Genomic DNA, 24,565 nt, shown 5'->3' with positions numbered 1-24,565 from the left:
TCACTGAACCACTAAATGCCTGATTTTAAAAACAAAAGGCCTGTCTGATATGATGGTAATAAATATAGCTGATCGGACTTGCCTATTCAGAAATGCCAGCGTTCTTGTCCCTGATGTTTCCATATTCAATATAGCTTATAAAAGTTCAGTTGGAGTAGAGGTCACGCCACTTGCTGTCCTCTGGGTTGGCCTTGCCGATAGTTAGCTAGCCAGTGATTCGCACATGGAAACCCTCTTGGTGCCCGCAGCAATGTCACAAGATGACTTGATTTGTTGTTTGGACCTTTAAAAAAAAAGGAGGGGCGGGCAGAGTAACCTAATGACCCTGGGCAGGTAACCTCATCTTTCTGAGGCTATTTTTGTCTTCTGCAAAATGGCAGTGACGACAGCCACCTTCAGGACCCTTGTGAATTGTGGAAGTTAGAGAGACAGAATCCATGACACAGTTGACCCTTTCTGAGGTAGTCATGTGATCCTAGCTGCTTGGTTACTAGGCTCCTGACAAGCTATACGACTATGCAAAGACTATTTAACTTCACTGATCCTACTAGACAAACAGTCTTAACATATTATTATCATTATTTTAATTTTCCAAAAGAAGGTCAGAAAGCGGGATGAATGTGCAAGCTGCTCTTGATGGTGGGAGCCAGTTGCCCCTTCTCCATCCTGGAGAGCACACCTCTGAAAGGGGAATGTGGCTGTAACCCTGGGTTTCCAGATAACTTGGGAAAGCTTTGAGATCTCCCAGGGGCTCTGACTGAACCAGAGGCAAGGACGAGACCTTATATTCTCTGTCCTGGCACTAACTGCAGTTTGAATCTTTAACCTCACTGGACTTTCCAAGGCAGAACAATTAGTAAAATGTCAGTTGGGCTTCCCCCTTGACTCCAAGCACTAAGCATTATCTCAGTGTTTCCAGAAAATGATGACAGGTCTGGTGACAGGAAGAAGCAAAGCCAGATGTGTGGGAACCTGGGGCTTTTACACAGCTGAGAGTCTGGCGCTTTGGCTTCCAAGTCACATTTTTCGGGTTCCGTGTACATGTGTGATGAGCCTGCTGTGTGTATTATACCTGCTCTTATCCAATGCTCAGAACAGCTCTGTGAAGTAGGGATTATTATGTTCATTTACAATACAGGCATGAAGGCTCTACAGGGAGCCCTGGTGGTGCAGTGGTTAAGAGCTCGGCTGCTAACCAAAAAGTTGGCAGCCCAAATCCATCAGCCACCCTTTGGAAACCCTATGGGGCAGTTCTCCTCTGTCCTAATGGATCGCTATGAGTCAGAAGTGAGCTGACGGCAGTGGGTAAGGCTCTACAGAGTTAGCAACTTGCTCGGCACCCCACAGCTAGTGATTGGGGCTAGGTTGCTGGGCATGTTGTTTGTTTATTACCCCGGAAGTTCTGAGTCTGCATTTTCATAAAGATGTCCTATAAGCCTCTAAACTACTGCCTTATTATTGTGGTAATCCCAAGATTCCTTTTTTGATAGGAAATTCTTTCAGTTCTTCTTTGCCAAAAAATATATTTACGTCATCCTTGGTCTTGAAGTCAGCTGATTAGCAACCTTAATTCCACCAGCAACCTTAATCCCCCGGTTACCATATAACATGGCGGCAGGGGGGTAGGGAGGCTAAAGTTGCAGATGGAATTAAGATTTCTAATCAGCTGACCTCAAAATAAGGAGATTAATCCTCTTCTTGCCGTGTAACATGAGGTGCCCTAATGGGGCAATGGTTACATGCTCAGTTGCTAACAGAAAGGTCTCCCACTAGCTGCTTCGTGGGAGAAGGATGTGGCAGTCTTGGAAACCCGGTGGGGCAGCTCTACTCTGTCCTACAGGGTCGCTGTGAGTTGGAATCCACTGAACAGCAGGTTTCTCTTCCTTGTAGTATGTAGACCTCCTTCTACATTTACTCTCTGCCTCTCTTTGAGAGTTGGCACTCTCAAAATTTGGTTGTAAATTTCCCTACAGCTAAGTCAAGAGTACAAGACTGGGTTAAATAGATTCCTGGGTTAATTACTTATCCTCTGTCAGGGCTGGGTAAGTTCTTTTAAGTTCAATTTATACCTTTCAAAAAAAGGCTGGGGTGGGGAGAGGGAGATGGAAGTCAATTGGGTCAGGAATGTAATTATGGGTAGGAGTTCATGAACTCTTCTCTTTGGGTCAGTGATAGCAGAGAATGCGCCTGGGGGAGGGTGCCTGTAACCAATGAGCCCTGGGGAAGTTCCCCTGGTTCCACGTGGGAGGCTCATGCTTGTTGTCCTGCAACACCAGTGTCCTTGCAACAGCCCAGGGAAGACCAGAGCTCACCTACCATATGCAATTAACCACAGTTTACAAGGAACACTGCGGGACATACAGCACTGAGGTATGCAGTAGATGGCTGTGTGGTAGAAAGGGCACCTTCATCTTTCCAAACCAGTAATTGGCTAACTTTCCCATAAAACAGTTTTACTCGATGGCTTTAACAATAACTTCCCCTACCAAGGCCCCAGACACATTTCCGCATGGTGAAGGCCTGATGGTGCTTTTCTCCTCCACTACACCACCAGCTGGTATCAGGTCAACTCCAACTCGTGGAGACACCATGTATGTCAGATTAGAACTGTGCTCCACAGCGTTTTCAGTGGCTGATTTTTCAAAAGTAGATTGCTAGGCCTTTCTTCTGAGGTATTTTTGGGTGAACTTGAAACTTGAACCTTTCAGTTACCAACTGAGCACCTTAACCATTTGCACCGTCCAGGGAATCATCCCCCCACTATGCCAGAAACCAAAACCCGTTGCCAGTCAAGTCAATTCTGACTCCTAGCAGTCTTACAGGACAGAGGAGAACTGCTCCACGGGTTTCCAAGGCTGTATTCTTTATGGGAGCAGACTGCCACATCTTTCTCCTGTGGAGCCACTGGTGCGTTTGAACTGCCGACCTTTCGGTTAGTAGCCAGCACTTAACCACTGCATCACCAGGGCTCCTTCCTCACATTATAGTACATCTTAAAGTGAAGAAATCAAGAGGAAGGAAGTAGATGAGTGCCTTTTTGAAGGAGTCAGCTCACCCGTTAATATTCACTGCCACCCCCTCCCTGCCATTGCTTTGTGACTGGGATGATTTCCAAACTATCAATAATGAAAAACAAACCTTGATCAACCATGATAAAGGTAAGACTGAATTATCTTTCTATTCTCTATGGAATAAACCATTACAAAATCAATGCACATGAAGAGTCTATTCAAAAGCATATATTTAAATAATGTAAAGAAAAAAGTATTACAGCGGTGCAGCAGATAGGTAACATTTATACAAATGTTATTTTTCCATATTTTTTATATCTGTGATATTTTTCAGCTTTTAATAATTTGTAGTTGTTATATATTTTCTTATTCTTGACAGTCACATTTGTACTTTATTTTGTGGTGGTACTTTTGTACTCATTTTATTAGAGGGATACCAAAACTATATAAGGCTCAGGCCTTGTAAAACTGGAGCTGCCCTGGGTAAGTGCTATTCTTTTTGCCCATTTTACAGATGAGGAAAGGGAGGCACAAGGAAATTAGATAACGTGCCTATAGTCACACTGCCAGTAAGTAGTAGAACTGAGATTTTAACCCCAGCAATCTGGCTCCGGACTTCTTGGGTTCAAACCACTATATTTCTTCCTCCATAAAACAAGGTAGACGTGAAAAGGCTATAGAGAGTTGAATGAAGCCAGATGAGGCATATATGACTTCTGGATTAATGGATAAGAAAGCTTCCTGATGGAATGGCACTTGAATCACATATAGAAAGGAATATACACACATAACACACACACACACACACACACACAACTATTAGAGCTAATAAACAAGTCCAGCAATGGTGCAATATACCCTTAGGAGTAATTTTTTGTTGTTGTGCTTTAAGTGCAAGTTTACAAATCAAGTCAGTCTCTCATACAAAAACTTATACACACCTTGCTATGTACGCCTAGCTGCTCTCCCCCTAATGAGACAGCACACTCCTCCTCTCCACCCTGTATTCCCTGTGTCTATTCAGCTGGCTCCTGTCCCCCTCTGCCTTCTCATCTCACCTCCAGGCAGAAGCTACCTACATAGTCTCATGAATCTACTTAAGCCAAGAAGCTCACTCCTCACCAGTATCATTTTCTGTCTTTTAGTCCAGTCCAATCCGTGTCTGAAGAGTTGGCTTTGGGAATGGTTCCAGTCTTGCGTACTTAGGAGTAATTTTAACAAATGGAGTTCAAGACTTGTACACAGAAAACTACAAAATACCACTGAAAGAAATTAAAGAAGATCTAAATAAATGTGAAGAAATTCCACGTTTGCAGATTAGAAGACTCAAGGTTGTTAAGACGGCAATACTTCCCAAATTGATCTACAGATACAACGCGATCCCTATCAAAATACCAGCTTCCTTCTTTTGCAGAAATTGACAAGCTAGTTGTAAAATTCACATGGAAATGCAAGGGTCCCAGGACAGTCAAAACAATCTTGAAATATAAGAACAAAGTTGGAGGGTTCACCCATCCTAATTTCAAAATTTACTACAGAGCTATAACAATCGAGACAGTATGTTACTGGAACAATGACAGACATATAGATCAATGAAATAGAATTGAGAGTCTAGAAATAAACTCTTACACTTATGGCCAATTGATTTTTGACAAGAATACCAAGACAATTCAATGGGAGAAGAAAGAGTCTTTTCAACAAATGGTGCTGGGACAGCTAGATATTCACATTCAAAAGAAGGAAGTTGGATCTCTACCTCACACCATATACAAAATTAACTCAAAATAGATCAGTAACCTTAAGGTAAGAGCTAAAATTATAAAACCCTTAGAAAAAAACAGATATAAATCTTTGTGGCCTTGGATTAGTCAGTGGTTTCTTAGATATGATACCAAAAAGACAAGCAACAAAAGGAAAAACAGATAAATTGGATCTCATAAAAACTTAAAACTTTGTTCTTCAAAGGACACTAACATGAAAGTGACAACCTCCAGAATGTGAGAAAATATTGTGAATTATATACCTGATAAAGGACTAGTATCTAGAATACATAAACCAAACTTGATGCCATTGAGTCGATTCCAAATTATAGAGACAAGTTATTTATTTATTTATTTTTACAGGACAGAGTAGAACTGCCCCACAGGGTTTGCAAGGAGCAGCTGGTAGATTAGAACTGCTGACCTTTTGGTTAGCAGCCAAGCTCTTAACCACTGCACCACTAGTGTTTCAGAATATATAACGAACTTTTAAATCTCAACAATAAAAGGCTAATAACTCGATTTTAAAATGGGCAAAGCATGTGAATAGGCATTTCTCCAAAGACACACAATTGGCCAAGAAGCACGTGAAAAGATGCTCAACATCTTTAGTCATCGGGGAAATGCAAATCAAAACCACAGTGAGATACCACTTCACACCTACTAGGATGGCTATAATAAAAAAGGAGGCGGGGGGCAATAACAAGTGTTGGTGAAGATATGGAGAAATTAGAACTCTCATGCTTTGCTGGTGGGTATATAAAATGGTACAGCCACTGTAGAAAACACTTTGGTGGTTTCTTATAAAGTTACACACGCACTTACCTTACAACCCTGCAATTGCACTGTTGGGCATTATCACAGAGAAATGAAAACTTAGGTTTACACAAAAACCTGTACACAGTGTTCATGGAAGCTTTATTCATAATACCAAGAAAATGAAAACCCTCAATGGGTGAGTGGTTAAACTCTGGTACATTCATATTATGAAATATTACTCAGCAGTAAATGGAATGTACTATTGATACGTTCAACAACTTGGCTGGGTTTTAATGTCACTATGCTGAATGGAAAAAACCCAACCTCAGAAGGTTGTATACTCTATGATTCCATTTATATAATATTTTTGAAATGACAGAATTGTAGAGATGAAAAACAGATAAGGGTTAGTGATAGGGGAGACTTGGTTGTGGCTATAAATGAGTAGCAAGAAGGATCCTTGGCGTGATGGAATAGTTCTATGCCTTGATTGTGGTGGTGGTACTTACACAAATCTACACAGGTGATAAAACTGCATAGAACTAAACACACACAAGTGCATGCATGTAAAACTGATGACATCTGAGTAAGGAATGTGGGTTGTACCAATGTCAGTTTTCTGGCTTTGATATTGTACTATAGTGACGAAAGATGGTACCATTGGAGGAAACTGGGGGAAGAGTACATGGGACCTCCCTGTACTTTCTTTTTTTTTTTTTTTTGCAACTTCCTATGAACCTATCATAATTTCAAAATAAAAAGTAGAGAGGAATGCACAGACTTGAATCAGGCAAACATTCAAGGAATCTCTGTTCTGAGATGGCCTTGGACAAATTAACTTCAAACTTCAGATTCTCACCTGTAAAATAAGGATAATACCTACTCCAGGAGCCCTGCTGGTGCAGTGGTTAAGAGCTCGGCTGCCAAACAAAAGATTAGCAGTTCAAATCCACCCGCTGCTCCTGGGGCAGTTCTACTCTGTCCTATAGGGTTGCTATGAGTCAGAATTCACTCAACAGCAACAGGTTTCATTTTAGTTTTTTGGTATCTACTCCTAGGAACTGAAGCCCCATACAGTATAAGCTTGTGTAGGATGAGAACTCCAAGAGAATAGCAAACTTACTTATTTATTAGTATTCTAATGCCTAGAATGGAGCCCTGGTGGCATAGTGGCTAAAAGCTCAAACTTGATACCTAATAAGCACTTATGTATCTGTTGAGTTATGAATGAGTGTTGTGACAGTGAATAAGCATATATAAAGCACCCAGTACAGTGTCGACCTATAATACACTCTGAATAAGGGGTTGGCTGCTAACTAAAAGGTCAGCGGTTCAAATCCACCAGCCACTCCTTGGAACCCCTACGGGGTAGTTCTGCTTTGTCCTATAGGTTTACTATAATTTGAAATCAACTCAACAGCAATGGATTTGGTGTTTTTTTTTTTTTTTCTTTAGCATCATGCCCACGACTGGCGTGGGATGCTCAACTTGAATTTTCCATTGTTGCACATCTGTAATTGCTTTACAATTCTTTTAAACAGTTTTAGTCTGTATAACCAACCAGTCAAACCAGCCTGTTGCCATCAAGTTGATTCCAGCTCATAGCAACTCTATAGGACAGAGTGGAGCTGCCCCATAGGGTTTCCAAGGAGCAGCTGGTGGGTTTGAATTGCTGACTTTTGGTTAGCAGCCAAATGCTTAACCACTGCACCGCCAGGGCCCCCTTAGTCTATGTACAAAGCCTATATTCTTTATACAAAGCTGTCATGGATTGACATTGTGTCCCCCCAAAATATCTGACAACTTGGCTAGGTCATGATTCCCAGTATTGTACGATTGTCTACCATTTCGTCATCTGATGTGATTTCCCTACGTGTTGTAAATCCCATTACCATGATATAATGAGACGGATTAGTGGCAGTTAATACTGATGAGATCTACAAGATTAGGTTGGTCTTAAGCCAATCTCTTTTGAGATATAAAAAAGAGAAGCAAAGAGAGAGACATGGGGACCTCATACCACCAAGAAAGCAGTGCTGGGAGCAGAGTGTGTCCTTTGGACATGAGGTTCCTGTGCTGAGATGCTCCCAGACCAAGGAAAGCCTGATGACAAGGACCTTCCTCCAGAGCTGACAGAGAGAAAGCCTTCCTCTGGAGCTGATGCCCTGAATTTGGACTTCTAGCCTACCAGACTGAGAAAATAAATTTCTCTTTGTTAAAGCCATACACTTGTGGTATTCGTGTTATAGCAGCACTAGATAAGACAAAAGCCTATATTCTTTGAAGTGGTTCTCTAAGCCTAAAGACAGTCAGGCCCTGTGTCCAGCCATCAAAGGAGAATTTCATCGTTCAACTCCTAGAAAAAGGTTAGCTTGAATCCTGCAGCCAGAGCATTGTCACAGCTGCCTCTGTTGAATCTTTCATACAAGGTACTTGTTGAAGTGTTGAAAGCTCAGAGTTGAAACCTTCCTGAGCTCAGAGACAGGCTGTATCAGTGTTTTCGGGTATGCTTGTTAAAAAATGTTTGTCTCTGGAAGACCTCTGATGATGAGGTTGCTGGGGAGAAGGCCTTAGCCTTCACCTACCTCTAACCAGCAGAGGTGTATTTGTCAGCTATTGCTGCAATAATGCTGCATAACAAATCACTTGAAACTCAGTGGTTTACAACAAAAAACTTTTTTTTTCTTGGTCACAACTCTGAGAGTTGGCTGGGCTGGGCTCCAGGCTTGGAATTGAGTTCAGATCTGTTCCTGGTGTCTCATTCTCAGGGCCCAGCTAAAGGGGCAGCGACTACCTTTTCAGAGTAAATCACAGCCTACAAGAGGCAAGCCAAATGACATAGGCATATTTAAAGTCTCTGCTCACATCAAGTGTGTTCTCATTCATTAGCCAAATTAAGTACGTGGCCAAACCCAAGTCTGGATTGCAGGGAGGTACTGGCTGCACCAAGGCTGCTGATATCTAACCCGTGAATGGCCAAAGTGACTTAGCTCACGTCAAACCATGCCACTATTCCTGAAGACACTTTCTAGTACTGTTTACTCTTTTCAGGTGTCCTAACTTGACCCTGCTTTGTCCCCATTTCTAGTAACCTGATCCCACCAAATCAGGGCATAAGTGGTTGAAGGACAAGATGGATTGCTGACCACTGCAAACAGGTCAGCTCATGCCAGAGCAAGCCTGAGAGAGCATCTCTGGGGAGAGCGTGCTATTGAACGAGCAGTAGTGGAGATCTGACACTAACCATTCCCCCAGCTGGAGCATGCACAACCTTTATCCCCAAGGCAGAGAGACAGCAGCGGCATCGTTGCCAGAAGACAGTGGTGGCACCATCTTGGGACTGGGCTTGGCAAGACCTTAGAGGCAGGCAATGTCCCGGGGCAGCACCAGGAAGCTGATGAAGCCTATTCTGAGCATAAGATATTCTTAGCTGAGTTGCCTGGGACTACATTAAAGCTTCTCCTCCTGGCTTTGTTCCAAAGTTTACTTTAATGCTAGTTGTTTCTGACTGCTGAGCCAAGATTTGTAGGAAATAATTGTAAAAATTAGTAAGAATTTGAAGGGACAAAGTGTCAACAGCCTTTTTGAAAAGCAATCTGGCAATGGTTATTAAAATTAAAAATATATATACATTTCTACCTAGCAATTCAGTCATGAGAGTTTATTCCATAGAAATAAGTGCACACGTATGTGAGGACATATGTACCAGGATGTTTACTGAAGGACCGTTTGTAGTGTGTGGGTGTGTGCACACAGACACACACACACGAATACACACACACAGGAAACAAAGTGGACGTCTATAGCAGAGGAATGGCTGGTAAACTGATGCATCCATACCACGGAGGGTGATGCAACCACCAGAAGACTGGTTATACCAATGGATTTGGAGAGATTCCCACAAGCTAATGTTGACTGAGAAAAGCCAGAAGCAGAAATGTGTGTACAGTATGATCCACATTTTGTAAAACCAGCAACAAAGACGATGCATATAAATTTTATGTATGTCCGTAGAGAAAGATAAGAACAGGTTGGAAAGGACACACGCTAGGTTGTGAATGTGAATTATCTTGCAGGGTAGATGGATAGGAGGTGGCGTGGTGGAGGAAGAAGTAGGAAGAAAGAGACAAAAATGGAAAGAAGGAAAAGGATAATATTAAAAAAAAAATGTATAACCTTGAAGACATTATGCTGAGTGAAATAAATCAGTCACAAAGGACAGATGTTGTATGATCCCACTTACATGAAATATCTAAAATACGCAAGTGTATAGAGATCAGCGTTTACTAGGGGCGGACAGAGGAGGGGAAAGGAAGACAGTTTCGGGACACGGAGCTTCTGTTAAGGTGGTGGAAAAATTCGGGGATGCTTAATGGGGATGGCTGAACATGATGACATACCTAATGTCACTGTACTGTTGGAATGGCAAATACTTTTTACCTACATATTTATCACAAGAGAGGTGATCCAACCAAATGTGGAAATTATAGAACAATATCATTAATATCACACGCAAGCAAAATTTTGCTGAAGATCATTCAAAAACGGCTGCAGCAGTATATTGACAGGGAACAGCCAGAAATTCAGGCTGGTTTCAGAAGAGGATGTGGAACCAGGGATATCATTGCTGATGTCAGATGGATCCTGGCTGAAAGCAGAGAACACCAGAAGGATGTTTACCTGTGTTTTATTGACTATGCAAAGGCATTCGACTGTGTGGATCATAACAAACTATGGATAACATTGTGAAGAATGAGAATTCCAGAACACTTAATTGTGCTCATGAGGAACCTTTACATAGATCAAGAGGCAGTTGTTCAGACAGAACAAGTGATACTGATTGGTTTAAATTCAGGAAAGGTGTGCGTCAGGGTTGTACTCTTTCACCATACCTATTCAATATGTACGCTGAGCAAATAATACAAGAAGCTGGACTATATGAAGAACGGGGCATCAGGATTGGAGGAAGACTCATTAACAACCTACGTTATGCAGATGACACAACCTTACTTGCTGAAAGTGAAGAGGGCTTGAAGCACTTATTAATGAAGATCAAAGACGACAGCCTTCGGTATGGATTGCACCTCAACATAAAGAAAACAAAAATCCTCACAACTGGACCAATGAGCAACATCATGATAAATGGAGAAAAGATTGAAGTTGTCAAGGATTTCATTTTACTTGGATCCACAATCAACAGCCATGGAAGGAGCAGTCAAGAAACCAAAAGACGCATCGCATTGGGCAAATCTGCTGCAAAGGACCTCTTCAAAGTGTTGAAGACCAAAGATGTCACCCTGAAGACTAAGGTGTGCATGACCCAAGCCATGGTATTTTCAATTGCATCATATGCATGCGAAAGCTGAACAATGAATAAGGAAGACCAAAGAATTGACACTTTTGAATTGTGGTGCTGGCGAAGAATATTGAATATACCATGGACTGCCAAAAGAACGAACAAATCTGTCTTGGAAGAAGTACAACCAGGATGCTCCTTAGAAGCAAGGATGGTGAGACTGCGTCTTACATACTTTGGACATGTTGTCAGGAGGAATCAGTCCCTGAAGAAGGACATCATGCTTGGCAAAGTATAGGGTCAGTGGAAAAGAGGAAGACCCTCAACAAGGTGGACTGACACAGTGGCTGCAACAATGAGCTCAAGCATAACAACGATTGTAAGGATAGCTCAGGACCGGGCAGTGTTTCATTCTGTTGTGCATTGGGCCGCTATGAGTTGAAACTGACTTGACGGCACCTAACGACAACAGCATTTATCACAATACTAAAAAAAATAAGAATGTATATGATCATATTAATGTAACTCCATAAATAATACAGAAACCCTGGTGGTGTGGTGGTTAAGTGCTACAGCTGCTAACCAAAAGGTCAGCAGTTCAAATCCGCCAGGCGCTCCTTGGAAACTCTATGGGGCAGTTCTACTCTGCCCTATAGGGTCGCTATGAATTGGAATCGACTCGACGGCACTGGGTTTGGTTTTGTTTTTTTTTTGTTGTTTACAAATAATACAGGTTTGGAGAGGCCTAGGAATTGGTATATTACCAATCAATGGATTCAATGGTAGACTTGTCCATGCTGCTAAACGCCCAGTTATCAACCAGTAAACCATGGTTCAATAGAAGGAAGGAAGAAAGGAAAGAAGGGAGGGAAGGAGGGAGGGAGGAAGGTGAGGGAAGGAGGAAGAAAGATCATCACGAAAGCAAGCAGATGAGTGTGGCTGAAGCATCTTTATCATAAAAGCTTGCAAAACTATCTCAGAAATTCCAATGCTTAATCTCGAGAATTTTGACTTTGTCTGGATGGCACACCAAGAGCTGAAGGATACAGCTGTGTCCCAAGGCTCTATGGGATTCATTAAAAAAAAAAAAAAAAATTTTTTTTTTTTTCTTTTAAACCTGGCTGCCCTATCTACCAACAGAAGCAAACCCTCCCATCAGCTATCTCTGACTCACTTCCTGCTAGGTCTCAGCTCTATTTATGAAGGGAGAAAGATATAAATATGCCTTGAATCCACCTGGATGAGCTACAGCCTCCAACTCAACTTTGCCTGACTGACAGCTCCACCCAACAGTGTCTCTTCAATAGGACAGAGACTACTGATGGCCTGGGTCACCCTGCCCCTGAGCAGACAATTCCATCCTTAGCATCTCTCTCTCCTCCCTTGCCTGCCCTGTGAGCTAAAACAAATGGAATTCGGAGCATGACATGAACTACAAAGGAGCTTCTGGCTTCTGAAAGGGAAAGGTCAAGGGCTCCCAGAGAGGAAGGTACAGGATAACAACACAGGATGGAATAGCTCACAAAAGAGCAATCTGGAGAGTGACACTAGCATAATGAAATCCAGAGGGACAATCCCCGGCACCAGGTCACAAAGAAACATCTGGGTTTACGTGAGATGCAGGACCTGGGAGCACAGCTTCCTCCTTCCTGGTGGCATCACCTCACTGGACAGGCTAAAGGAAACAGCAGGCAGGAATATCCAAAAGTGACCACAACCCTCAAAATGCACAGTGGGCATGTTAGAGTGGACAATACGGGGTATATGGTCATGAAAATACAGCTCGGGGATTTGGTCCATATGCTTGAGGAAACTCAGTAAACTACAGAATTCTTTCTGTGCAGAACTTTCAAATGTATTTACAAAACTCAGCCTAGTATAGGCAAAGCAAGTAGCCCTGGTGATGCCGTGGTTAAGTTCAAGCCTGCTAAACGAAAAGGTCAGCAGTTCAAACCCAGCAGCCACCCCACGCGAGAAAGATGTGGCAGTCTGCTTCTGTAGAGATTCCAGCCTTGGAAGCCCTACGGGGCAGTTCTACTCTGTCCTGGAATTGATTCGATGGCAACAGCTTTTTGGTTTACAGGCAAAGCTGGTCCGGTATGCCGGGTCTCTAATACGCACATTCATTGCCTGGCCTCCCGCCTCCCCATCATGTCTTCCTGCAGTGCTCATTGATATGAAGGATGCTTTGAACAGGGAGTTAAAGCCCTCTATGTGCAAGTGACTCTGGAAAAGACATCCCACGGAGATAAATTCACTCTAGGCTGTCCAGGATATCGAAATCTTCCATCAGGACAGGTTTTTCTAAACCAGGATGCCAGCCCACTAAGCTGGGACAGAGGTCCCGGACCAGAGGTTGGTCACTGGGGAGACAGAGATTACTACTGTGCTTAGGGTAAACATAAAATTATCAAGCTAGAGGTTTCTCCTAAAAAGGAACCAATGTCCACTTGTTGTTGTTAGATGCTGTCCAGTTTGTTCTGACTCACAGCAGCCCCATGTACAACAGAATGAAATACCGCGCACTCCTGCGTCATCTTCACAATCGTTATGCTTGAGCCCATTGTTGCAGCCACTGTGTCAATCCATCTCGCCGAGAGTCTTCCTCTTTTTTGCTGACCCTCTACGTTACCCTCCTGATAACATGTCCAAATTACGTGACACAAAGTTTCACCATCCTTGCTTTTAAGGAGCATTCTGGCTGTACTTCTTCCGAGACAGATTTGTTCCTTCTTCTGGCAGTCCATGGTATATTCAGTATTTGTCACAACACCATAATTCAAAGGCATCAATTCTTCTTCAGTCTTCCTTGTTCATTGTCCAGCTTTCACATGCATATGAGGCAATTGAAAACATCATGGCTTAGGTCAGGCGCACCTTAGTCCTCAAAGGGACATCTTTGCTTTTCAACACTTTAAAGAGGTCTTTTGCAGCAGATTTGCCCAATGCAACATGTCATTTGATTTCCTGACTGCTGCTCCCAGGGGCGTTGATTGTGGATTCAAGTAAAATTTAATCCCTGACAGCTTCAATCTTTTCTCTGTTTATCATGATGTTGCTTAGTGTCTACCTTAAAAAAAAAAAACTCTTTTTTTTTTTTACGACCCAGTAATCCCACTCCTAGGTGTACACTCAAGAGAAATAAGTGCAGACATCCACACAAAGACTTGTACACAAATGTTCATAGCAGCTTTATTCATGTTAGCCCAGAACTACAAACAAAAATGCCCATCAACAGGAAAATGGGGAAAAACTGAGGTATGTTCATACAATGGACTACTACTTAGCAATAAAAAAGGACAAAGTTCTGATACACATAACGACATGGATGACCCTCACCAATATATGGAGCAAAAGAAGCCACATACAGAAAAGTTGATGCTATGTGATTTCATTTATATGAAGTTCAAGAACAGGCAAAATCAGTCTGTGGTGATAGAATAGTTACTTCTGGGAGGAAGAAAGGGGTATTGACTGGAGGGAAGCATAAGAAATCTTTCTGGGATGATAAGACTATTCTGTAACTTGGACAGGGTGGTTACATGGGTATATACATGTGTAGAAACTCATTGATATACTCATTTAGTATTTGTACATTTTACGTATGTTGTTAAAAAAATTTTTTTTTTTTTTATGTTGTTAGCTGCCGTCAAGTCAGCTCTGATTCGTAATGACCTTATTTTATGTACTAGAGAACAAAACGTTGCCTGGTCCTGCATCAACCTCACAATCACCAGCTCTGTGTATATCATACCACAATTAAAAAAAAAAAAAAATCATTAAGCTGAATCTGTCTGCTGTCATCTGACTGGCTTCCAGTTTTCTTTGCGTTTGTTCCCGACTGGTTTTTGGGAAAAACCTAAAAATATTCTTCCTCTCCAATCTGCTGAGCGAATAACGATTTGTTTGACACAGGTCATGGAAAGAACCCACACACCCACAAAAAGATGCAGGGCCAGGCGTGGGAATTCTGAGAAGGGTGGAAAGCTGGCCAGAGGCCTGCGGAGAGCGAGCGGGTGGTCCCTAGAGAGACAGAATAGCATGGCCACACACACAAGACCCCTCTGGTCCAGCCCTCCACCTAACTGCCCCAGCACTCATCCTGTACTTGGTGAGTCTAAATATTTACGGATTTGCTGAGATTGGCTCTTCCTGTTGTACTTTCTTTCCTCAGTTTGGGCCATTGACAGCTGTCCAGCCCTTCATGATTGTCCAATTTTAAATGTTCTCTTTTAGCCTAGTGCTTTCCACAGGGTAGGAGTTTAATATATATTTCTTGGTTGAACGAATAAATGGGAGGACACCAGAACATTTGGATTCTGCTCATTTACAGTCTAAATTTGAGATCTTGAATAGAATGTTATTTACCCAAAAGCTCACTAGAGTCAGGGGCGGGGGAGGGGGTGGGCATTACTAAAGTAACAGAAGAACCTCACGGGAAGTCAGCCACCTTCCTCACAGAAGCCCCAAGGACGCCCGTGCGTGGAGACTGCTGGACCTCTGTGCACCCTGTATATCGGCAATTCACGAAATGCAACATGGTGGAGATGATGTTGGTAAATGGTTAGAAAAAAATAAAAATCTCTCAGCTTCTTTATCTGGAATGTAGGGGCACAAGTTGAGTTCCAATTGCAAATATTCAAGATGTAGGGTCAAATGGCTAAGGGCTTTGGAGATATACAGCCCAGAGTTTGAATTCCAGCTCTGCCCCTTTCTGCTTGGGGACCTTGGGTAAATTACTTCACCTCTGGAAGCCTTATTTTCCATTTTTCTAAGACAGTGAAAACAACAGGACAGTTCTTCCCAGGGTTGCTGAAAAGGCTGACTGAGCTACGGCAGACACTGCACCGCACAGTGCCTGCCACACCACACGGCGAGCGCTCCGTACAGCGAGCAGTGAAGCCAATTGCCTTCGAGTGGAGTTGATTTTGACTCATGGAGACCCTAAAACAGAACTGCTCCGTAGGGTTTTCAAGGCCGTGACCTTTAGCCGTGACCTTTAGGAGGCAGATCGGCAGGCCCATCTTCCGAGGTGTCGCTGGGTGGGTTTGAACTGCCAACCTTTTGGTTGGTAGTCAAGTGCTTAACCATTTGTGCCACTCAGGGACTCCCAGGTAGCACTTCTGGTAGCGTTAGCACCACTCCTGAACCAGAGCTTAGGGCGTGTAAGGTTTACTGAGGGCAGAGTCAAGGCTTCTGTGGCTACTAGAAACGGCAGAAAAGGAACCCAGCCCTGAGGGAGGCCAGACTGCAGCCCAGAACTGCCAAAGCCAGCCAGCTGCTTGGAGGGCTGTTTGTTTTCTTACTCCTCAGAAAAGGTCAGTTATGAAGGGTTTACTTGTACCAGATGCTGACACGGCGACTGTAAAACTGTGATTGTTCTTTTCTAACGTTCCTCAAAGTGGTGACTGTTATCACCCACCTCCCCAGGGGGCAGCGCCACAGGAATCAGGCGCCCCGAGGGCCCTAGGAGGTGGCCTGAGGAGCTGGGAATTCAAACCAGAACAAACCCCTGTGGGTTCACATGCACTTACCAGCAACAGCCTCAGCAGCCCAGACAGAGCTGGGAGAAAAGTAGGGGCCGAAGGCCTGGCTTCTGGCAAAAATTCCAATTCTGAGATTAGCAAACCCACATGGAGGGGGTGTCGCAAAATTCTTAACCTAAAACAAATTTTAATCCCCAGCATTGTAGCTAGCAGGCAGGAGATGTAGAGAGGTAAGGAGAGAAGTGTTAAATGAGAAGAGGAAAAGATGGGCTTTGAACCTAAATGGCGGGTCACTGTCCTGGATGCTCCTGTTTTATAAGGAGCTTTCCCAAATTTTGGGATAAAAGGATAATAAACAAAAACCCAATAACAGGCACTATTTCAACCCTCTTTTTTAAAAATGCATGCAAAAGCTGAACAACGAATAAAGAAGACCGAAGAACTGATGCCTCTGAATTACGGTGTTAGCGAAGAATATAGAATGTATACCACGGACTGCCAGAAGAACGAATAACTCTGTCTTGGAAGAAGTATAGCCAGCATGCTCCTTAGAAGCAAGGATGGCAAGACTTCATCTCACATACTTTGGAAATGTTATCAGGAGGGATCAGCCCCTGGAGAAGCACATCATGCTTGGTAAAGTAGAGGGTCAGCAAAAAAGAGGAAGACCCTCAACGAGATGGACTGACACAGTGGCTGCAACAACGGGCTTCAGCATAACAATGACTGTGAAGATGGTGCAGGACTGGGCAGTGTTTCATTCTGTTGTACACAGGGTTGCTATGAGTTGGAGCCGACTTGACAGAACCTAACAAAAACAACAAATTTTTTGAAACGTTCATTATTTGCACCCCCTTATTTTTTTTAATGTTATAAAAATATAGACAATACATTTGCCAATTCAACATTTTTCACGTGTACAATTCAGGGAGAAATTCCTGGTGACACGAGTTGACGACCAGCTGAAAGTCTGGCAGTGTGAACCCACCCACAGGTGCCTCAGAAGACACGCCTGGTGATCTGCTTCCAAACGGTCACAGCTTTGGAAATCCTATGGAGCAGTTCTACTCTGCATGCATGGGGTTGCCATGAGTTGGAATCCACTTGACATCAACTAACAACAACCACAACAAAAATTCACGACTACAACACCAATTACTTCTCTTATTTTTAAATAATTCTGTTTATAAAGTGCAGATAATACACAGCATTCATGGACATACACACTGGTCAAAGTGAGGCAAACCTATTACAGTCCAGTAGCCCTCGTAGCCTAGTTCTTCCCGAGTTTTTGGGGAGACTGGATGAGAGAGGAGGAAGGATGCAGGGTCTAAGTTAGGACAGTGAGGAAGGAGGAAGGGCCCCCAGAGTTTGGAGAGACAGGACGCCCCGGCACAGGCTGCCTTGATTCTCAGGCCTGAGCAGCTGGACAGTGAATATGTGGCCTGCAGCCTAGATGGTGCCCCTCCCCTGTGACCGGGATGGTAGTCACGTGGTCTTTATCAGACTGGTGAAAGAAGGTTCAGTTCCCTGAGCATCTGGTGGCACTTACTCAAGGAGCACATGTAATCAGAGTCTCTTAAAATTCTGAAATTCAGTATTCCAAGAGGGATACCACTGACAGGAAATGAAAATGCCTCTTCACAAAGCATTCTGGATTCCTGGAGGAACCACTGGCCCTCAGTCGGCTGTCTGGGGAAGCCAGGCATATTATGAGCCTTTTCAGGTTTTCAGTGTGATAAGATGGAGTCTTCCAAGGTCTCCTCCCAATCTTGGTGTCGCCTGCAGAGACAGAACACCAGAAACGGCTGAGCTGACCTGAGTTGGTATGCCAGTTCTATATTCTAACTCTCAAGGGTTTTCTTTTTTGAAGCACCTTTTTTTCAGGTTGCTCTACAATGTGCGCTTCTTACCTGGAATGGCCTGAGAAGAAAGATAACCTTCTGTAATTTTTTTTTGGAAAAGCTTTAGCTTTACAGAAAATTTGAGAAGATAGTACAGAGAGTTCCCATATACCCCGCACTCAGTTTCTCCTATTATTAACACCTTACATTAGCACTGCACTGGGCCAATCTGCTGCAAAAGACCTCTTTAAAGTGTTAAAAAGCAAAGATGTTACTCTGAGGACTAAGATGTACCTGACCCAAGCCATGATGTTTTCAATCACCTCATACCCATGGGGAAGCTGGACTATGAATAAGGAAGACCAAAGAAGAATTGATGCCTTTAAATTATAGTGTTCATGAAGTCCATATACCATGGACTGCCAGAAGAACAAATACATGTCTTGGAAAAAGCACAGCCAGAGTGCTCCTTAGAAGCAAGGATGGCAAGACTTTGTCTCACATACTTTGGACATGTTATCAGGAGGGACCAGTATTTGGAGAAGGACATCATGCTTGGTAAAGCAGAGGGTCAGCAAAAAATAGGAAGACCCTCAATGCGGTGGTCTGACACAGTTGTTACAACAGTGGGCTCAAGCATAAAAACAATTGTGAGTAAGTGCAATACTGGGCAGTGTTTCGTTCTGTTGTGCACAGGGTTGCTATGAGTCAGAAGTGACTCGACAGCACCTAACAACAACAACATATTAGCATGGTACATTTGTTACAATTAATGAACTGATATGGATACTTTATTATTAACTAAAGCCCTTACTATATTAGGATTTCCTTTGTTTCTACCTAATGTCCTTTTTCTGTGCCAGGATCCCATTTGGGAGACCGCATTGCATTTAGTCATAAGGTCTCCTTAAGCTCCTCTTGGTTGTGGCAGTTTCTTAGACTTTCCTCATTTATGATGAATTTGACAGTTTTGAGGAGTACTGGTCAGGTATTTTGTAGAATGTCCCTCTTTTGCAATTTGAAGTTTTCCTCATGATTAAACTGGAGTTTTGTGTTTTGGGGAGGAAGCCCAGAGAGGTAGAGTGCCATTTTCATCACATCATATCAATGGTACTTAGTATCAACGTAACTTATCACTGTTGTTAACCTTGGTCATCTGGCTGAGATAGTGTTTGTCAGGTTTCTCTGTTGAAAAGTCACTCTTTTACCCCCTTTCCATACTGTACTCTTTGGGAGGAAGTCACTACATGGAGCCCACACCTAAAAAGTGGAGAGTTATGCTTCACCTACTTGAGGAGGGTAGTTTCTACCTGAATTATCTGGAATTCTTCTACAAGAGAGATCTGTCGCTTCACTCATTTATTTATGGCAGTATAGACTGAGGGATATTTATTTTATACTTCAGGTTATAATCCAGTAGTACTTTATTTTTCTGCTCAAATTGTTCCATCATTGGCCATTGGCTCCTATACCCCGTTGACGTATTTCCATCAGTGTGGGTATCTTACAGGGTAATATTACATCTTAAGGGTAATATTTTTATCCCTTAAGTTACTAGGCAATAAAACAAATGACCCATCAGACCATCCTGATGCAGGCAAACTCTGAGAGGCAAAACAGGCTTGTTACCCTTTGAAGAAAGGTAGTAATTAAATCCTACCTCTATTACTTTTTTTTTTTTCTATTGCATACATTGTGTCATTGTGCTTACATTGTGAATTTGTCTCTATAGGAGGTAAGGCAGGAAAAATACTTGAAATGTACCTAACTGCCAAAGGGCTACTTGCCTCAACATAAAAGTTATGTGGTGCTGTGGTTAAGCACTATGGCTGCTAACCAAAAAGTTGGCAATTTTAATCCACCAGCTGCTCTTTGGGAACCCTATGGGACAGTTCTACTCTGTCCTATAGGGTCACTATGAGTCAGAATCGACTTGACAGCAATGGGTTTGTTTTGTTTGTTTGTTTATTCATTACCACATTGTTTGTAGTCAGAAAAGCCTGAGAAAGACTTAAATGTCCATCAATAGGGTCTAATTAAGTGAATTATGGACCATCCATACAATAGAATATAGACTATAATGCATACACGGAAAAGAATGAGCATGTGAAAAATGTATGTTGATATAGAAACAACTAACTCAAAAACATGTAGTTAGCTGAGCAGTGTGTAACTATGTTACTACCTTTTTATTTAAGAAAATTAAAAGGGGATGTATATATACATTCGTTTATACGTATAGAATACATCTGGAAGCAGACCCAAGAAACTGATAACAGTGCTTGCCTTTGGGGAGAATTACGAGGCTGGAGGAAACCCTGGTGGTCTAGTGGTTAAGTGCTATGGCTGCTAGCCAAAAGGTCAGCAGTTGAAATCCACCAGGTACTCCTTGGAAACTCTATGTGGCAGTTCTACTCTGTCCTATAGGGTTGCTATGAGTTGGAATCAACTCCACAGCACTGGGGTCTGGTTTGGTTTTTGGTTTGGAGGTAGGAGGAAACCTGCTTTTCATGCATAATTCTTTTATGCATATACTACCTTAGAAAAAACAACAATGAATAGAAGATAAATCACTATTAAGGTAGTTGTGGAAAGGAAGTCTCTTGAAATGCTAAGTAGAAAGTGTCTTAAAGTCAAATAGTCAATGACCTTGTGGCTTCTTACCTGCAAAACCAGACTCTAGTAAAGATCTGGGGTTTTGGATACAAATAAAAATGTTTAAAGAATCAAGTAACTCGTGTTGTAACTGAAAAGAAAAAATAATTAACAAAGGCACCATTTCCCAGAGTGGAGATGCTGAAGGTATTAGGGGTGAGAAGGAGGAAGCGGTTTTGGGCTAAAAGTTTAGGACATGGATACACTGGGCCCCTTCTGGAGATTTTGCGCCCACATATTAAAGGTCTGAAAAGTCCCAGAGAGAAGTGGTTTATCTCTGTATAACCCCATACTTTCCAAATTTATTTAACTACAGAAACATCAATACAACCTTTTTTTTTTTGTTTGTTTTAAATCGCCTATGATAATCCTGGGAGCCCTGGTGGTGCAGTGATTAAAGAGCTCGGTGCTAACCAAAAGGTCAGTGGCTCAAACCCATCAGCCAGTCTGAGGGAGAAAGATGTGGCAATCTGCTTCCATAAAGATTTACGGCTCCATGGAGCAGTTCTACTCTGCTCTAGTGGGTTGTTATGAATCAGAATCAACTCGATGGCAGTGAGTTTGGTTTTGGTTTTTTATGATCTTCCTAGAACACATCATGTGGAAAACCCCACACTGAGAGCTTATTTTCCAGTTTGGCAACTGGTTTTCCTTTTACATTTAAAACACTAAACAGGTCACCAGGTAAACCAAAGGCTATACAACCACCTTGCCTCATATAAACCAGTGCTCGTTCTTGGTTAATATCACAGTAAGCTCACCCTAAACAATACTGGGTTGTTTTTAGTCATGACGAATGACAAAGAAGTCATATAATATGAAAGCACATTTATGCCGAAAATGAGCTCCAAGGGGATATTAAATTTTGTGCAGCACACAATGGATGCATTTACACGAAAAAGCAGATCTTCTGGTGAAAAGATACACGTAATAATCTCTAAAAAATCTTTTCACTTTAGCTATTAGTGGCCTCTGTTCATCACTTTACTAACTAGACTGATAACTGAAGGAGGAGGTAAAGAAGAAACAAAAAAGAGAGAACAAGGCACACAAGCTCTTAACTGTTCTTTCTGAACCTGGTAAGAAGTAACTTACTATCAACACCGTTTTCAGAGCGGGCCAGACCTAAGCTGTGGACCTTGGGCAGGCTAACTAACCACTCTGACCTAGTATCATCATCAGTAAAATCAGGAATAATAAAAATAATGAACCTAACAGGTTGTTGTGAGAAAATTAAATGAGAGAATTCCTGAAAAGACCTTCACTCAATGCCTACCCCATGCTGTTGTTGTCATGTGCCATTGAGTCGACTCCAACCCACAGCAACCCATCCTGTAGGACAGGGTTTCCAAGGCTGTAATCTTTCTAGGAGGATATCCTTAGGTCTTTTCTCCTGTGGAATTGCTGGTGGATTCAAACCACTGACCTTTCGGTTAGCAGCCGAGCACTTAACCACTGTACCACCAGGGCTCCTTGCCTAGCCCATAGAAAATGATAAATGTTAGCTATTACTGCAATTAAAACTGAAAGTGACTTGCATGTTACATGGCTTTCATTTGTCCTAATGTGTTCATTAATGATAAAACACAAGAAGTAAAATGAAAGAAAGCTCTCATGAATTCGAAAAGCTGAGCCAGACCTTAAATAGTCTATAACCCACATGCCCTATTTTCTAGTTCTGCTATGAAACAAAAGAAGGCCACAATCTCCATCTTTCTAAGACAGACAAACCTGGGAAGGTAATCAGGTGGGAGGCAGAGAAAAAAAATAATAGCTACCATTTACCAAGTGATTATTTTGTCAGATGGTCTTACATAGCATCTCATTTAATCCCTCTAACATTCCTGCATGTAGGCACAGTTATTCCTATCATATTAGGGGGGAAACCAGGAGTCAAAAGATGTTAAGAAACATGTCCGAGGTCGCATACAGGAAGAGACAGAGCCAGGATTCGAACTAGGTTGATTCGATTGCAAATGCTATGCTTGTTCCAACACATCTATATATTGCTTCCTACAAATATAAATGCATTGACTGTTCAGACACACACCTTTGTCCTCTTTCCCTTATGAGAGTGATATGGACACTTACCTACTGGCAGCCAGAGCTGATTGGAGGAGTTTGGTTTATTCAACAGAGTTTCCTTCTTTCTAAACTGTCCAGTTCAATTCAACAAACTGTCGTTGAGCACCTGAAATCTACCAGGCATAGTGCTAGGTTCTCCCAGGGCTTGTCTAGCACTAAAGAGATTCTAGAGAAAAAATTATTCTTTGTTATGGATTGAATTGTGTCCCCCAGAATATGTGCTAGACTCCTAATCCCTATACCTGTGGATGTAATGTAATGTAATCATCTTCCATAATGCAATCTAACGTTACGTTAGTGAGGCCATACCAGCATACGGTATGTCCTAAACCTAATTACTTCTGAGTTATAAAAAGAGCAGATTAGATACAGAACAAGCACAAAGTGGGGAAAACAGGTGCCATGTGAGGACTGCTAAGGAACCAAGGAATTCCTGGGACTATCAATAAGGAATGGGGAAACCCTGGTGGTGTAGTGGTTAAGAGCTACAGCTGCTAACCAAAAGGTTGGCAGTTCAAATCCACCAGGTGCTCCTTGGAAACCCTGTGGGGCAGTTCTACTCAGTCCTATAGAGTCGCTATGAGTCAGAATTGACTCGATGGCAACAGGTTTGGTTTTTTGGTTTATCATCAAGGAAGGAATCAACATGGCCAAGACCCTGACTTGAACTTTTAGCCTCCAGAACTGGGAGAAAATAAATTTCTATTCTTTAAAGCCACCCACTTGTGCTATTTCTGTTGCAGTAGCACTAGGAAACTAAGATACTGATGTATTAATTTTACCTAAGATATTCTTAGTTTCTGACTCTAAAAAAAGGGGTAGGGGTAGGCAATGGGTGAAAGGGTATGAAGGAAAGGTAACAGATATTAAGGAAGATGAGAGTGTTTCTCTTTACTGCCAGGGTTCTTTTTTAAAGTTGTTTTGGTTATTCTAGGTCTCTTGGATTTCCATACAGATTTTAGAATCAGCTTGTCAATTTCTACCAAAAAAAAAAGTCTACTGGCATTTTGATTGAGATTGCATTGAATTTATAGATCAATTTAGGGAGAATGGTCACCTTAATAATTTTGAGTCTTCAGATCCATGAACATTGTGTATCTCTTCATTTACTTAAATCAAAAACCAAACTCTTTGCCATTGAGTCAATTCTGGCTCATAGTGACACTTGGGTCTCTCTTAATTTCTCTCGGTAATATTTTGTAGTGTCCAGTGTAGAGGATTTGGATACATTTTGTTAGATTTATTTCTAAGTATTTTTTCATGCTACTGTAAGTATAGGGTGGCTATGAGTCAGAATCAACTCGACGGCACTGGGTTTGGTTTTTGGTTTACTGTAAGTGGTGTAAGTGGAATTTTTTTTTTTAATTTCTCTTTCTAGGTTGCTGCTAATATATAAATATACAATTAATATTGGTATATTAACCTGCATTGTGACCTTGCTAAAAACATTACTTCTTTCTCTCCAATTTTATGCCTTTTATTCCTTTTTCTTGCCTTAATGCAATGGCTAGGACCTCCAGTATCATGATGAATAACATGGTAAAAGTGAACATCCTTGCCTTTTTCTCAGTCTCAGAGGGAAACAATTCAGTCTTTTGCCATTATATTAGCTGCAGGTCTTTGTAGACATCCTTTATCAGTTTGAGGAAATTCCTTACTTCCTAGTTTA

General features: G+C 42.1%; 1 protein-coding gene across 5 annotated transcripts in view; it reads right to left on the bottom strand.

The window, feature by feature from the left end:
• CHAMP1 (chromosome alignment maintaining phosphoprotein 1) overlaps positions 1 to 24,565 on the bottom strand; it is an 89,344-nt gene that overhangs the window by 19,797 nt on the left and 44,982 nt on the right. For 2 of the 5 annotated variants that reach the window (XR_007513591.1, XR_007513592.1), the window contains one exon: positions 20,306 to 23,062. The exons of 1 other annotated variant lie outside the window; for it this stretch is intronic. The gene's annotated coding sequence lies outside the window, so the exon portion shown is untranslated. Of the gene's footprint in view, positions 1 to 12,012; positions 18,095 to 20,305; positions 23,063 to 24,565 lie in introns of those variants that run through there. 2 more of the 5 variants (XR_007513593.1, XR_007513594.1) reach the window with 2 other exon arrangements.

The sequence above is a fragment of the Elephas maximus genome, chromosome 17 (assembly GCF_024166365.1).
Source record: "Elephas maximus indicus isolate mEleMax1 chromosome 17, mEleMax1 primary haplotype, whole genome shotgun sequence".
Taxonomy (NCBI): domain Eukaryota; kingdom Metazoa; phylum Chordata; class Mammalia; order Proboscidea; family Elephantidae; genus Elephas; species Elephas maximus.
Note: the sequence above shows the minus strand (reverse complement) of the source record. Positions and strands in the feature narration are given on the sequence as shown.